Source organism: Petaurus breviceps, unplaced genomic scaffold (assembly GCF_028583685.1).
Source record: "Petaurus breviceps papuanus isolate PSGF00001 unplaced genomic scaffold, PetGlider_PUasm1.0 90750, whole genome shotgun sequence".
Classification (NCBI taxonomy): Eukaryota; Metazoa; Chordata; class Mammalia; order Diprotodontia; family Petauridae; genus Petaurus; species Petaurus breviceps.
Window position 1 is genome coordinate 8,374,431 of NW_027187335.1, and position 12,911 is coordinate 8,387,341.

General features: G+C 35.6%; 1 protein-coding gene across 2 annotated transcripts in view; it reads left to right on the plus strand.

Annotated features, from left to right (window-relative positions):
- Positions 1-12,911, plus strand: part of CA10 (carbonic anhydrase 10) — a 740,048-nt gene that overhangs the window by 3,004 nt on the left and 724,133 nt on the right. The gene's annotated exons all lie outside the window — the stretch shown is intronic.

The following is a 12,911-nucleotide window of genomic DNA, read 5'->3' on the forward strand; positions in this document are numbered from 1 at the left end:
TGTGTGTGTGTGTGTGTGTGTGTGTGTGTGTGTGTGTGTGTGTGTGTTTCTGCCACATATACAGAGAGCAGGCAGGAACTAGCGCGTTCTTGTCTAAGGATTTTACCTAAACCTCCACCCCTCCTTGCCCACAAAACAACCACTGTGGCTTTCCAGGATTCCCAATAGCTGCTCCCCTGTAGCTCCGATTGTCCTGACCTTATGTCTCATATCTCAGGCAAGTGGAGCTGTCCGGAGCTGTGGTAATAGAAGGGAATAGGTAGCGTAAAAAAAAAAAAAAAAAGTAGGGGTATTGTGGGTGGAGGGATGGGAGGGTAGAGGATTATCCAGCAGTGATCTGGTTAATGAAATGTTGCTCGGGTGGCTGAGAGGAAGAACCTGCCCCTGAAATACTGTAGAACTTAATGGTACTCCCCCGCCCCCCCCAATAGCTGCTGCTTCTCTCTACCCAATGCCCACCTAGTTATGTGCTGGTAGTTTTCATTTACAATTGTGTCCTTGGTCACCGTTCCCATGCAAGAATGGGAATGGAGCCAACTTCCCCAGTGGCCTGAGGAGAAATAACCCGTGGCCCCTCTAACCAGGCACATCTGGAAGCTTGGATAATACTGCTCCTCCCACCTAATCCTGTCCTAGGGAGCTTGAGCTAATGCTAGACCTGATGAAATAAAACACTAACTCTCAAACCCCTTTCTACAGTATTCTCTTCCTGCTAATAGGAAAGGAGTAGAGGAGAGAAGGGCCCCCTCACCCCATGCTGTCACTCCTATTTTCCATTGACAATCTGACCCAGGAGTTTGCTTTTGTTGAAATAAGGTGATGGGATTTTTTTACTCATATTCTTTCACTTCCCTAGATGCCCTCTGTATTTCCTCTTGCTGCATCTGGGTGAATAGTAAGGGAACAAGAGCTTGCTCTATAAGTCAGTCTCTCCATGAATGATCACATATACATATATGTATATAATATACGTAAATGCTCACATATGTGGGTATAAATATATACACACATAAAAATATACATATATATCACTTAGCCAATCTTTTTATATCTCTCCCCAAATTTTACTTTTCAACTCTCCTCTTTCCAAAATATTTCAGTAAAGTTACTAAAGATGTCTAAGACCACCACAAACCCTCTTCCTTCCTCCTCTTCCTCATAAATAATTTTCAGGTTCTGGCAAGTACAAAGTCCAGTTCCTGTTAAGACTTTTGATGAGTTAACATTCATTCAGACCTTTGGTACCTCATCTTGTTTGGGAATCACCTTTTGGAATTCCCCCATATGTAAACACATAACATACATTTCTTGTGGTGATCATGCATAACTACCTGCTGGGGGTGGGGGGAGGGATATCTCTTTCTGTGCATGTTCACATAAGTCAACCTAAAAGTTTGGAAATAGTATATAGTATTAATAGCGTATGGTTAAAGCTATATTGTGCTAGGTATGCCAACAATTAAAGCATTGACATAGAAGGATAAGAAGTGTTTTCAAAAGAAATAGAAGTATTGAGCACATGGCCTTTCACACATATTCACTAAATAATCATCATTGATGTATTATGAGGGAATAAAAGTGTAAGCAAAATTGCTAGCTATTAGCTTAATATGGAAAACTAGGTTATGGTTCCAAATGCCTAGTTAGGTCCTGAATTAATTTGCCCTTTATGAAGCTGTTTAGACAAAGATGTAGCATTATGCCTTGCACATTTATGTATTATACACACCTACTTTAAAGACCCATTATTTTTAAATGGCTAAGGCATTTGCCTCTCCTGCCTCTTTGCCTCAGCCTAGCAGCTTATCCAATTACATCTTTTTATGTCAGCATTCAGGAGGGCACTGTAATTATGATTCACAATTGCCACACTTTGGGGTGTTCTGACTCCTCCCTTTCCTTCCCATGTGACAGCTTTGGGATATTGCTGGGGAAGTTGGGAAAGGAGGGGGAGGGCAGAAGTAGTACATGGGGACCAAGTCTAAAGAAATGTGACTCAGGGAGGGACTGGTGGGTCTTTCCCATCTCGGGTTTTCCATGATTTGCAGTTTTAATTTACTTAGCATAGATAGGGATTCACTAAAGGGAACACAGTATCAACTGGGGAGCAAGGAAAATCTTGCTGATTTTTCCCCCTTCTTTCTCTCCTTTCTTTCTTTCCCCTCAGTGTTAGTAAGCTGCCAGGCAAGCAGTGAACCTAATGTGCTGTGTTGGTTTATTGGGTCACTGTACATCAATAATTGATGCATTGGCATGGTTTGCTATATTATCGAGAAATACCAGACCAGGGAAAGGAAGCATAATTCTGCATTGTAAACATGATAAAAAAGAAAACCTTAGTTGGAGATTGAGACCAGAGGAAAAGGATCATTAATTTAGTTTCAGGAGGGTAATCTTTGTTTTTAGTCTAGTCAACAAGCATTTATTAAGCACTTACTGTATACCAGGCACTGTACTAACTGCTGGGGACACAAAGAAAGGCAAGAACCAGGACCATTGTTTGTTTTTTGTTCTAAATCTCAGGAAACAAAGCACACAGAATGCTTTTTTTCCCCCTCTGTGGAGCCCTTTGAAGTGACTGCTCCAAACAGACCTTGGGCTGGTGTGTTCCAGGGATGCACAATAATCTGCTTGTGACAAAAATAAAAGAAAAAAGAAAACATTAGCTAAGGGGACCAAAAGCCCTGGCTGGCTTTAGCCACTAGCTTGCCTATGATCCAGATGTCATCAGTTTCAGTCACTTAATGACTCCCCTGCAGAGCAGGAAGAGGGAGGGCTAGGGAGTGGGAGTGCTTCTGAATCCACGATGAAATAAAAGCACATGCAGCTGAAAATTCGAGACAGACAGGATTTGTGAGGGCAAAGAAAGGAGAAGAGGGCTTTTTCCTCCGTGCTGGCTGGAGTTTCATTCCTTCCTCTAAAACAGTAACAGATCAAGTAGCATTTGGGATCCTCTGGCTGTGGGAAAAGGCCTTCTGGTCATAGAAGACAGCACATTTAACTCAGACTAAACCACTTGTCCATTATGTATCATACCCTCACTATATGTAAGATGAAAATTCAACCTCATTTGGAAGGAAATTATTCAATTTTTTAAAAGATATGATTAGTGGGAAATAGCATCAGCAATGTAATCAAAGTACCTTGTTTCAAGTTCTGTTTCTGACCCTTACTACCTATGTGATTTTAATTTAGGGAAATCATTTAATCTCCCTGGGTCTTAGTGTTTGTTGTTATTGTCATTCAGTCCTATCCTACTCTTGATGACCCCATTTGGGGTTCTCTTGGCAAAGATACTGGAGTGGTTTACCATTTTCTTCTCCAGTTCATTTTACAGATGAGGAAACTGAGGCGAACAGGGTTCAGTGACTTGCCCAGGGTCACAGAGTTAGTAGGTATTTGAGATCAGATTTGAGCTCAAGTCTTCCTGAGGCACTCTATCCACTGTGCCACCTAGCTTCTGTAAAATGGGGGATTGTACAAGAAAGCTTTGGAAAATCTTCTAGCTCTACATTTATAATTCTATGATTATTATAATTAGTTCAAACATATATGTTGATATGGTGCTTTTAATTTTTGAAAGCACTGAAATTTTTTGTTATTATGAATTTGACACCAATGAATATGAATATTTGTAGAAAGAAAAAAAGATAAAATTAGATGAAACTCTAAATTTCTATTAAGAACCATTAAAAAAAGGATACAATAAATTCAACAAAGTTCCAAAGTTGTCTTTCATGTTTCTATCTCCCTTCAATTCTCTTCTATACTTTTTTCAGTATTACAAAAGATACTCTTTTTTTTTTTTCCCATTTGGGGGCAGGCACATCACTATCATTAGTATCTTTTTAATTCTACTCCCCTAATTAAAAAAAATAAAAATAACTCAAACCTCTTTGTAAATAATAAGAAAAGTCAAGCAAAACAAAATCATGAATTGATCATGTCTAAAAACCTAGGTCTTTCTGAACCTTTAGTCCATCACTTCTCAGTTAGGAGGGAGGGTATCATGCCTCAGTATCTGGAGTGATGATTGGTCATTGCATTGATCAGAATTCTTAAGTCTTTCCAGACTTCTTTTTTTTTTGTAGAATGTTGTAGTCATTATAGAAATTTTTCCCCTTCCGACTTCTACTCACTTCACTACATCATTTCATAAAAATCTTTGAAGTTTTCCCTGAATCTATCCCTATCATATTATTCAATTATTATTCACATAACACAATTTAGTCAGCTATTCCCCAATTGATAGGTACCACCTTTGTTTCCAGTTCTTTGTTACGACAAAAAAAAAATACTACAATAAATATTTTTGTACATATAGATCCTTTACTATTCTATTTTTTCAGACATATTACTAGTAGTAATATTTACTAGGTCAAAAGATATTCATAGTTTAGTGATTTTTTTGAATATAGTTCCAAATTCCTTTCTAGAATGGCCTTATTAATCCACAACTCAAACATTCATGTGCCTGTCCACCCACATCACCTATGACAATTGCCTTTTTTTTGGTCACATTTCCCAATCTGATAGGCATGTGGTGAAATCAGAGAGTTGTTCTAACTTACATTTCTCTTAGTAGTAATTTGGATCATTTTTTCATGTTGTTGTCAGTAGCTGACTTTTCTTCTTATCACAAATGTTTGTTTCCTTATCATTTATCTATTGAAGTATAGCTCTTATTCTTATATATTTGAATTAGTTCACTTATATCTAATATATCAGACCTTAACAAGAGAAACTTGCTGCAGAGATTTATTCCTTTAGTCAACCATTTCCCTTCTAAATCTAACTACATTGGTTTTGTTTATACAAAAGACTTTTCAAGTTTATGTAATCAAAATTGTCCATTTTATTTTCTGTGATAATCTCTACCCCTTATTTGGTTAACTCTTTTATTATCTAGTTGTGACCTCCTTCTTGTTTCTCTATTTTTTTTTAATCTGAGCATTCATATCCCATGTAGAGCTTGTTGTAGGCAACAGTATAACATATTAATATGTTGAAGCCTAATTTATGACAGACTGATTGCTAGTTTTCCCAGTATTTTTTTTAATCAAGCAGTAAGCCATTACCACAGTAGCTAGGATTTTTGGATGTATCAAACACTATGTTACTACATTTGTTCACTTCTTGGAGTTGTGTACATAATCTATTCCAGTAGTCAACTTTTCTATTTTATAAGAAATACCAAATAAATGGTTCTGATGATTATTGGATATTTAATATCTAGTGTTGCTAGGCTCTCAGTCTCCCACTTTTTTTCCTCTTTATTTCACTTGTGATTTTTATTCATTTTTCCTCTAGATTAATTTTGTTGTGCTTTTTATTTGAACTCTACAAAAGTGACCCTTTGGTAGCTTAAGTGGTAGACACTGCAAAGTAAATTAATTTAGGTAACATTGATATGATCATATTGTCATAGCCCAATCATGAGCAATTAATATATCTCCAAGTAATTTTGTTTCCTTCATAAAGAGTATTTATAGCTATATTCATGTAATTTCTATATGAATGTTTTAGTTGGTAAATTTCCAAATATTTTAATTATTCTGTAGCTGATTTGAATGCAATTTTGCTATCTTTTCTGGCTGTAGATTCTTGGTAACATACAAAAGAATGATGATTGATGTAGGTCTATTATAAATCCTGATATTTTGCTGAAGTCATTGAATAAACTAATTTCTTAAGTAGACAATTGTATCACCTGCAAAACTAATAATTTTATTTCTTCTTTGTGTATACTTTCCCTCCTCAATTTATTTTTCTTTTCTTATTGTTATAGCTAGAATTTTTAGAAGTGTTTTCAAATAAGAGTGGTGATAATGTACATACTTGCTTTACCCCTGCTCTTATTGGAAAGACTTCTAGCATTTAACTATCACAGATAAAGCTAGCTACTGGTTTTACATAGGTACAATTCACCATATTAAGGGACAGTTTGTGTGTGTGTGTATGTGTGTATATGTACACATATATGCATTACATTTGGTCAAAAGTTTTTTTCTGCATGTATCGTAGTCATATGGTTTTTATTATTTTTAACATTAACCTTTCATCCTGTATCTATAATATCCCTAATGATGAAAAAATCCTGCATGCTCAGTATAAATCCAACATAGTCATATTGCATAATTTAAAAATATATTGCTGTAGCCTATTTGCTAATAACTCACTCAATATTTTCTGCCCATAATCATTAGGGATATTGATCAATAGTTTTCTTTCTCTGCTTTGAAATTTTCTGGTTTTGGTATCAAAACAACATTTATATTGGAGGAATCTGAAAACAACCTTTCTTTTTTTGTTTTTATAACACCACAGAAATTAATTTTTTCTCTGAATGTTTGATAGAATTTACTGGTAAATGCTGCTCTCCCTCATTTTGGAAATTCATTTATGAATTAATTTCTTTTTTCTAATTAGGTTATTTACATTCTCTACTTTTTCTGTTATTTTGAATATTTTATATTCTTATTAATATTCACCCACTCCATTTAAAAGTTATCAATTTTGTTGGCATATAATCAAGAAAATAATTTCCAAAACTTCCTTTATTTATTCATTTTTGTTTCATCAATTCTTTTCATTTTTAATATTGGCAATTTCATTTTTTTTCTCTTTTGAATCAGATTAGCTAGTGGTTTATCTATTTCTATGAGATTTTTAAAATATCTAATTGTTTTTGTTAATTCCAATTCAGTGGGAGCTTTTGGTTTTGACTTTGTTAATCTCTTTGATTTTCACAATTTCTAATTTTGTGTTTAATTGGGATATTATAACTTGTTTTTCCAGTTTTCTTCAGTTGCATGCCCAGTTCATTGATCTATTCTTTTCTCTTTTGTTTTTGAAAGTGTTTAGAGATATAAATTTTTTTTTCTCCAAGGATTTCATTGCCTGGATACCATAAACTTTGGTATCTTTTTTCATTGCCACTTCCTTGGATGGAATAGAATGCTGCTTCTATGATTTCGTTCTTTGATCAGTCAATTCCTTAGTGTTCTTTGATCAATAAATTTAGTATTCAGTTATTTAGTCTTCTAAATTTTAAAACTGAATCCTTTCTTCAAAGGCTCTTTTATGGTCATACTTGTATTTGCTAAGGAATATGTTTAATATTTCAGAGGTTTTTATTTTACATTTATTTAAAGCTTTTATGTCCTAATTTAGTTTTTCTAGTAATTTCATGCGCAATTCATAAATATGCATATTGTTTTCTATTCTTATCACCAGATAGCTATTATATCTAGGTTTTTAAAAACACCTATTGGCACAGCGAGTAAGAGCACAGACTCTAGTGTCGGGATGACCTGGAGATCGAATCCCAGGCTCAGACACTTAGCACCCACCCAGAAACACCTGGCTGTGTAACCTTGAGCAAGTTACTTAACCCTGATTGCTTAAAAAAAAACACCTATTGGGTTCTTAACTTTTTTCTTCCTTATCTTTTAGTTTGAGGATCATACAAACTCCATTTATTAATTGTTTTGCTAGCTATCACTCACAGTTGAATAAAATTTCTTTTAAGTACTCAGATTCTGTGCTAATAGTACATATATGTTAAGTATTGATAATATTTCATTTTCTATGGTGACTTTAAGCATAATGTAGTTTCCTGGTTTATCTCTTTTAATGATGCATCTTTTTTAACCATTGTTACTTCTAAATTTGAAATTTGCCTGAAGCATAATAAATTATGCTTTAGCCACATTACCCCATGTGAATTTTTGTTTCAAGTATGTTACTTTATAAACAACATATTACATGATTCTTTCTGCTTCATTTTGCTACCCTCATCCATTTAATTGGTGAAGTCATTAACATTTGTGGTTAAGATTATTAATTTTATGTTTTTCTTCTTCACTGACTCTTTACAAAGAAGATGGTCTTAAAAGAGGGATATGATCTGCAGAAGTGATCTGTAATTGAAGTAATCTTCTTCCCCTTCAACATACATGCTCACTTCTCCCAGACCCTGATTACTGCTTCTTACTTTTTCTTTCCCTTAGATTTTCACACGTATGATCCACCATCTGAAGTTCGACTTTCTTTGACTTGTTGCTCCACCACTCTGCACTCTTCATTAAGCCTCTATCTCTTCCCTCTTTATCTTCCTTTCACTCTAGTGGATTGAATGTATTTCTACCCCCCCCAAAGTCCTTGTTTATATATGTATATGTGAGTGTGTGCGCCTATGTATGTGCTTATTTGTCTGTATTCAGTCTTCTTTCATCGTGAACTCCCCGTGATGCCCATCCCCCATGACCTTTCTTCATTGTTCATGTACTCTTCTTGCTATTCACCCGAATTATGATAAATAGAAAGTTTTTGCCCCTTTTCCCTTGTTCCTTCCTTAGTGTCTTTCCTTTCCCTTCTCTCAAAACCATAAAACCAGAAGAACCACAAAAATCTCTGAGTCCTTCATTTGTCATGTTTAACTCCATCTCTGATTTTTGAAGATACTAGTGTTCTGAAGGGATATGTCTCTTCTTCCACTATTAGAATATAAATACTTTTTAAAAAATCATTTCTCCCCTTTCCAACTGCTCAAATATAATTTCCTTTCTGTTTCTCTTGACTCTGTTTATATTTCAAAGTTTCTGCTTAGCACTAATATTTTCATCAGGAATGTTTGAAAGACCTTTATCCCATTAAAGGTTCAAGTCCTGTGTCTGACACATACTGGTCATGTAACTGGGAAAATCACTTATGGTCTCAGTAATATAGGTAACTCCCTAAGATGAAAAGCTGCAGAAAATGTGCTGACTTGCCTTGGTACAGGGGATTTCCTCACCATTAGCCTCCAATGTTGATGAAATCACAAGTCTAGCATATATATTTTATCTACCTTATGTTCATGTAGGATTCTTTCCATCTTGTAGAGTAAATTATTCTTGGTTATAACCTCTTTTTTTCCCGGAAGTCATGTTCCAATACTTTCTCTACTCTGAAATATTTTCTGCTAAGTCTTTTGTAATCCTTACTGTGGTTCCTTGGTGCTTAAATGTTTTATTTCTGATTGATTGTGTATATTTTTTCCTTTGACATTTATTTCCTTTGGAATTTAACTTTGACAATTTTTGTAGTTTTTATTTGGGGGTTTCATTCAGTAGATGACTAATGGGATCATATTTTTTTTTTGCCTTGCCCTCTTGCTTTAATAGATCTGGTCATTTTTTTTTCTTTCTGATTTCTTGAAATATGTTGTTCATTTGGGGAATGGGGGGAGTCGAAACTTTCAGGGAATTCAGTGATCATTGAATTTTCTCTCCTGGACCTGTTTTCTAGGTCAGTTGTTTTTCATAGTAAATTAACCTTATGCTTTCCTCTATTTTATATATGAGTGTATATATATATATATATATATATATATATATATGTGTGTGTGTGTGTGTGTGTGTGTGTGTGTGTGCATATATGTATATGTTTACTACACACATATATATTTTTTATTTTTCCGTAATTACGCATAAGGACAATTCTTAGCATAAGGACAATTCTTAGCATTCATTTTAAAATATTTTTTTGAGTTCCAAATTTTCTTTTTCCCACTCTGACCACCCCCCTCCCTGAGATAGCAAGCAATATGATATATATGTTCAATCATGTAAAATGTATTACTATATTAGTCATGTTCTAAAAAAAGACACAGTCCCAAAGGGGGAAAACCATGAAACAGATACAGAAAGTGAAAAATAGCATGCTTTGATATGCTTTAAGACTCTATCAGTTCTTTCTCTGGAGGTAGATAGCATCATGAGTCTTTTAGAGTTGTCTTGGATCATTGTATTGCTGATAATAAATAGCTAAGTCATTCACAGTTGATCATTATACAATGTTGCTTTTATTATATACAATATTCTCCTGGTTCTGCTCACTTCACTTTGTATCAGTTCACATAAGTCTTTCAGGTTTTTCTGAAATTTGCCTGCTTATCACTTCTTATAGCATGGTAATATTCCATTATAATCATATACCACAACTTGTTCAGCCATACCCCAATTGATGGACATGCCCTCAATTTCCAGTTCGTTGCCACCACAAAAAGAGCTGCTATAAATACTTTTGTATGAATAGGTCCTGTTCCCCACCCCCGCCCCTGCTTCTAATCTCTTTGAGATATAGACCCAGGCGTTAAAGGGTATACACAGTTTTATAGCCCTTTGGACATAGTACTGAATCACTCTCCAGAATGGTTGGATCAGTTTCCAGCTCCGCCAATAGCACATTAGTGTCCCAATTTTTTCCACATCCCCTCCAACATTTATTATTTCATGTTTACATCCTATTAGCCAATCTGATGGATTACAACTTGCTACCTCAGAGTTGTTTTAATTCGCATTTCTCTGATCAATAGTGATTTTGAGCATTTTTCATATGATCACAGATAGCTTTGATTTCTTCATCTGAATACTGCCTTGTTTTCCTCTATTAAAAAGTTGATTTTGTTCTTATTTCTTTTCATCACATAGAATCTTTGAGAATTTTATCCATTCTAATTGTTGGTGTAAAAATTTTCACTTTCTTTTCTAAATAGTTTTTTTCTCCTTCCAGTCCTTTCTCTCAGAGGTTTTATTTCCCTTATTTCATTTTTTAAAAATCCACTTCAAATCTTTTTCGTTGCTGTTGTTTTGGAGGGAAGAAGGCAGGGCAATTGAGGTTAAGGTCACATGGCTAGTAAATGTTGTGTCTGAGGCCGGATTTGAACTCGGGTCCTCCTGACTCTAGGATCAGTGCTCTATTCACTGCACCACCTAGATGACCACACTTCATATATTTAAGGTACTGCTGTAGTCCTATGGTAAAATATTTGGGTTTTTTTGGTTTGTTTTTATCTCAGATGCTCTGCTTTTAGTTGAGTTTGCCTCTTGGGCTTCTCTTGACCACTAATATTTTTGTAGGGTCCTACATTCTTTAGTTCACTTTTATCTTTGACCTCAGTTTAAAATTTGAGACTTTGTCCTAGGAAAAGACTTTGTCTCCTCTCAAATTGTTGGACTGGGTAGTAAGCCCTGTTTGGCTTTGATCACAATCTCCTGAGCTTTTGCCATTAACTTCCACCTCCACAAGTCTGTCTGTATTTACAGTACTGGCACATTTGTGGCCATCAGGATTACCTTTGGTCAGAGTATTCAGGTCCCTCTGGAGCATCTTAAGTCAGAAAACTGTGATCGATAGGTCACCTAGATGGCCTCTGGTCAGAATGCTGCCATATTCAAGGCCCTGTGGAGTATCTCAGATCAGATTGCCTTGTACTCCCATTCCCCTCAGAGCATCCTGGACATAACTCTGCTGGTTGATGGTGCTGAATCAGGCTGATTCAGCTGAATCAGAAGAGAATGCTACAGATTTCTGGTCCCTCCCTGTGGGCATCCTTCCCCCAAAGAACAAAGTGATGGAGACTTCAGGTGCCGCAGGAACAAATCTGGCTAAGGCATTGACAGATACCCCACTTCTTTACCTGGTCTTGCAACAGAATCCCTAGTATGGCCATTTTCTCAAATGACATCCATTCCAGATGCCTTTTTCTGTAGTTCTGGAGTGGTTGAAGAAGCATAATAATATCCTTGTTTGGGTTTCTTGATCATTATACTATGTAGTGCCTTTTAGTGTTCTTCGATAGATAATATGTTGGTGAACTGGGATCTTCTGTGACACTTCAAGTTTCTATATTAATTAGATATTCCCCAAAGTACTTTTCTAAAAGCAACCCTGTGAGAGTGGCAGTGCAAGTGTTATTATCTCTATTTTATAGATAAGGAAATTGACACTTTAAGAGGTTAAAGAACTTGCCCAAGGTCACACAGCTAGTAAGTGTCAGAACTGAGATAGAGTCACTCTAGGAAGTTTTTCCATTGAGTACAAATAAAGGATGTTTGTTTATATGTCTTTGATGTGTGGGAGTGTGGATTTGAAGGGAGGAGGTATTTTTGGCTTTTATTCAAATAAAAGTTTTACTCAGTGTTCAGAGCTCAATTAAATAGCTAATAAAGCTATATACTAATATAGCTTTTATACTAATAAAGCGCTTTCCTCACAACATTGTGAAGAATGTGGTCTACTGCTATTACAGTTATTTCTTCCACTCAAGATTTTCCCCATCACAGTTTCAATGTATCTTGAGTTGGCATAAAAAGTTGAACAGGAATTTTGGGGGAGTTTTGTGGAAACTGCAGTTGATACACAAAGGTAAACAGATGACACAGACAAAGTACAGAAATTCAGAAATGCATAAAATATATGAATAGTATTATATGATATTGCTGCTGACCAAATACTTAAAACAAAATCAAAAACACTTCCTATACTGTAAACATCCCATCAAAGGAAAAAAGAATTCAGACTTATTTGGTATGAAAGGAGGGCCAAAATCTTTTGCACAGACTTTTTTTCAGATTGTGGGGGTGCTATACCCCAAGGCCCCTAACATAGAAAGGATAACCATGTTGCTGCTTCTCTTATCACCACTACTGCTAATACTACTACTTTACACTTTGGAGTGACTTACCCAATCACACAGCTAGGAAGAGGCAGAGCCAGTATTAAATGCCAGGCTTTATTATTCTAAAGTCAGTATTCCTTTCTACTATACAGGGATGTTAATGAGATCTCTTTCTTCATTCAGTAGGAATAGTGATATAAAGTGGATGTTATTGTTCTGTTGTCTACAACTCTGCATCTGAAGTCTGCTTGTGTTCTGCAGGGGGAACTGAACTCTTACCATACCAGGTTGTTGTAATTGTTCAGTCGTTTCACTTGTGTGTCTGACTTCATGACCCCATTTGGGGTTTTCTTGGCAAAGATACCAGAGTGCTTAGCCATTTCTTTCTCCAGGTCATTTTACAGATGAGGAGACTGAACCAAATGGGGTTAAGTGACTTGCCCAGGGTCACAGATCTAGTAAGTGT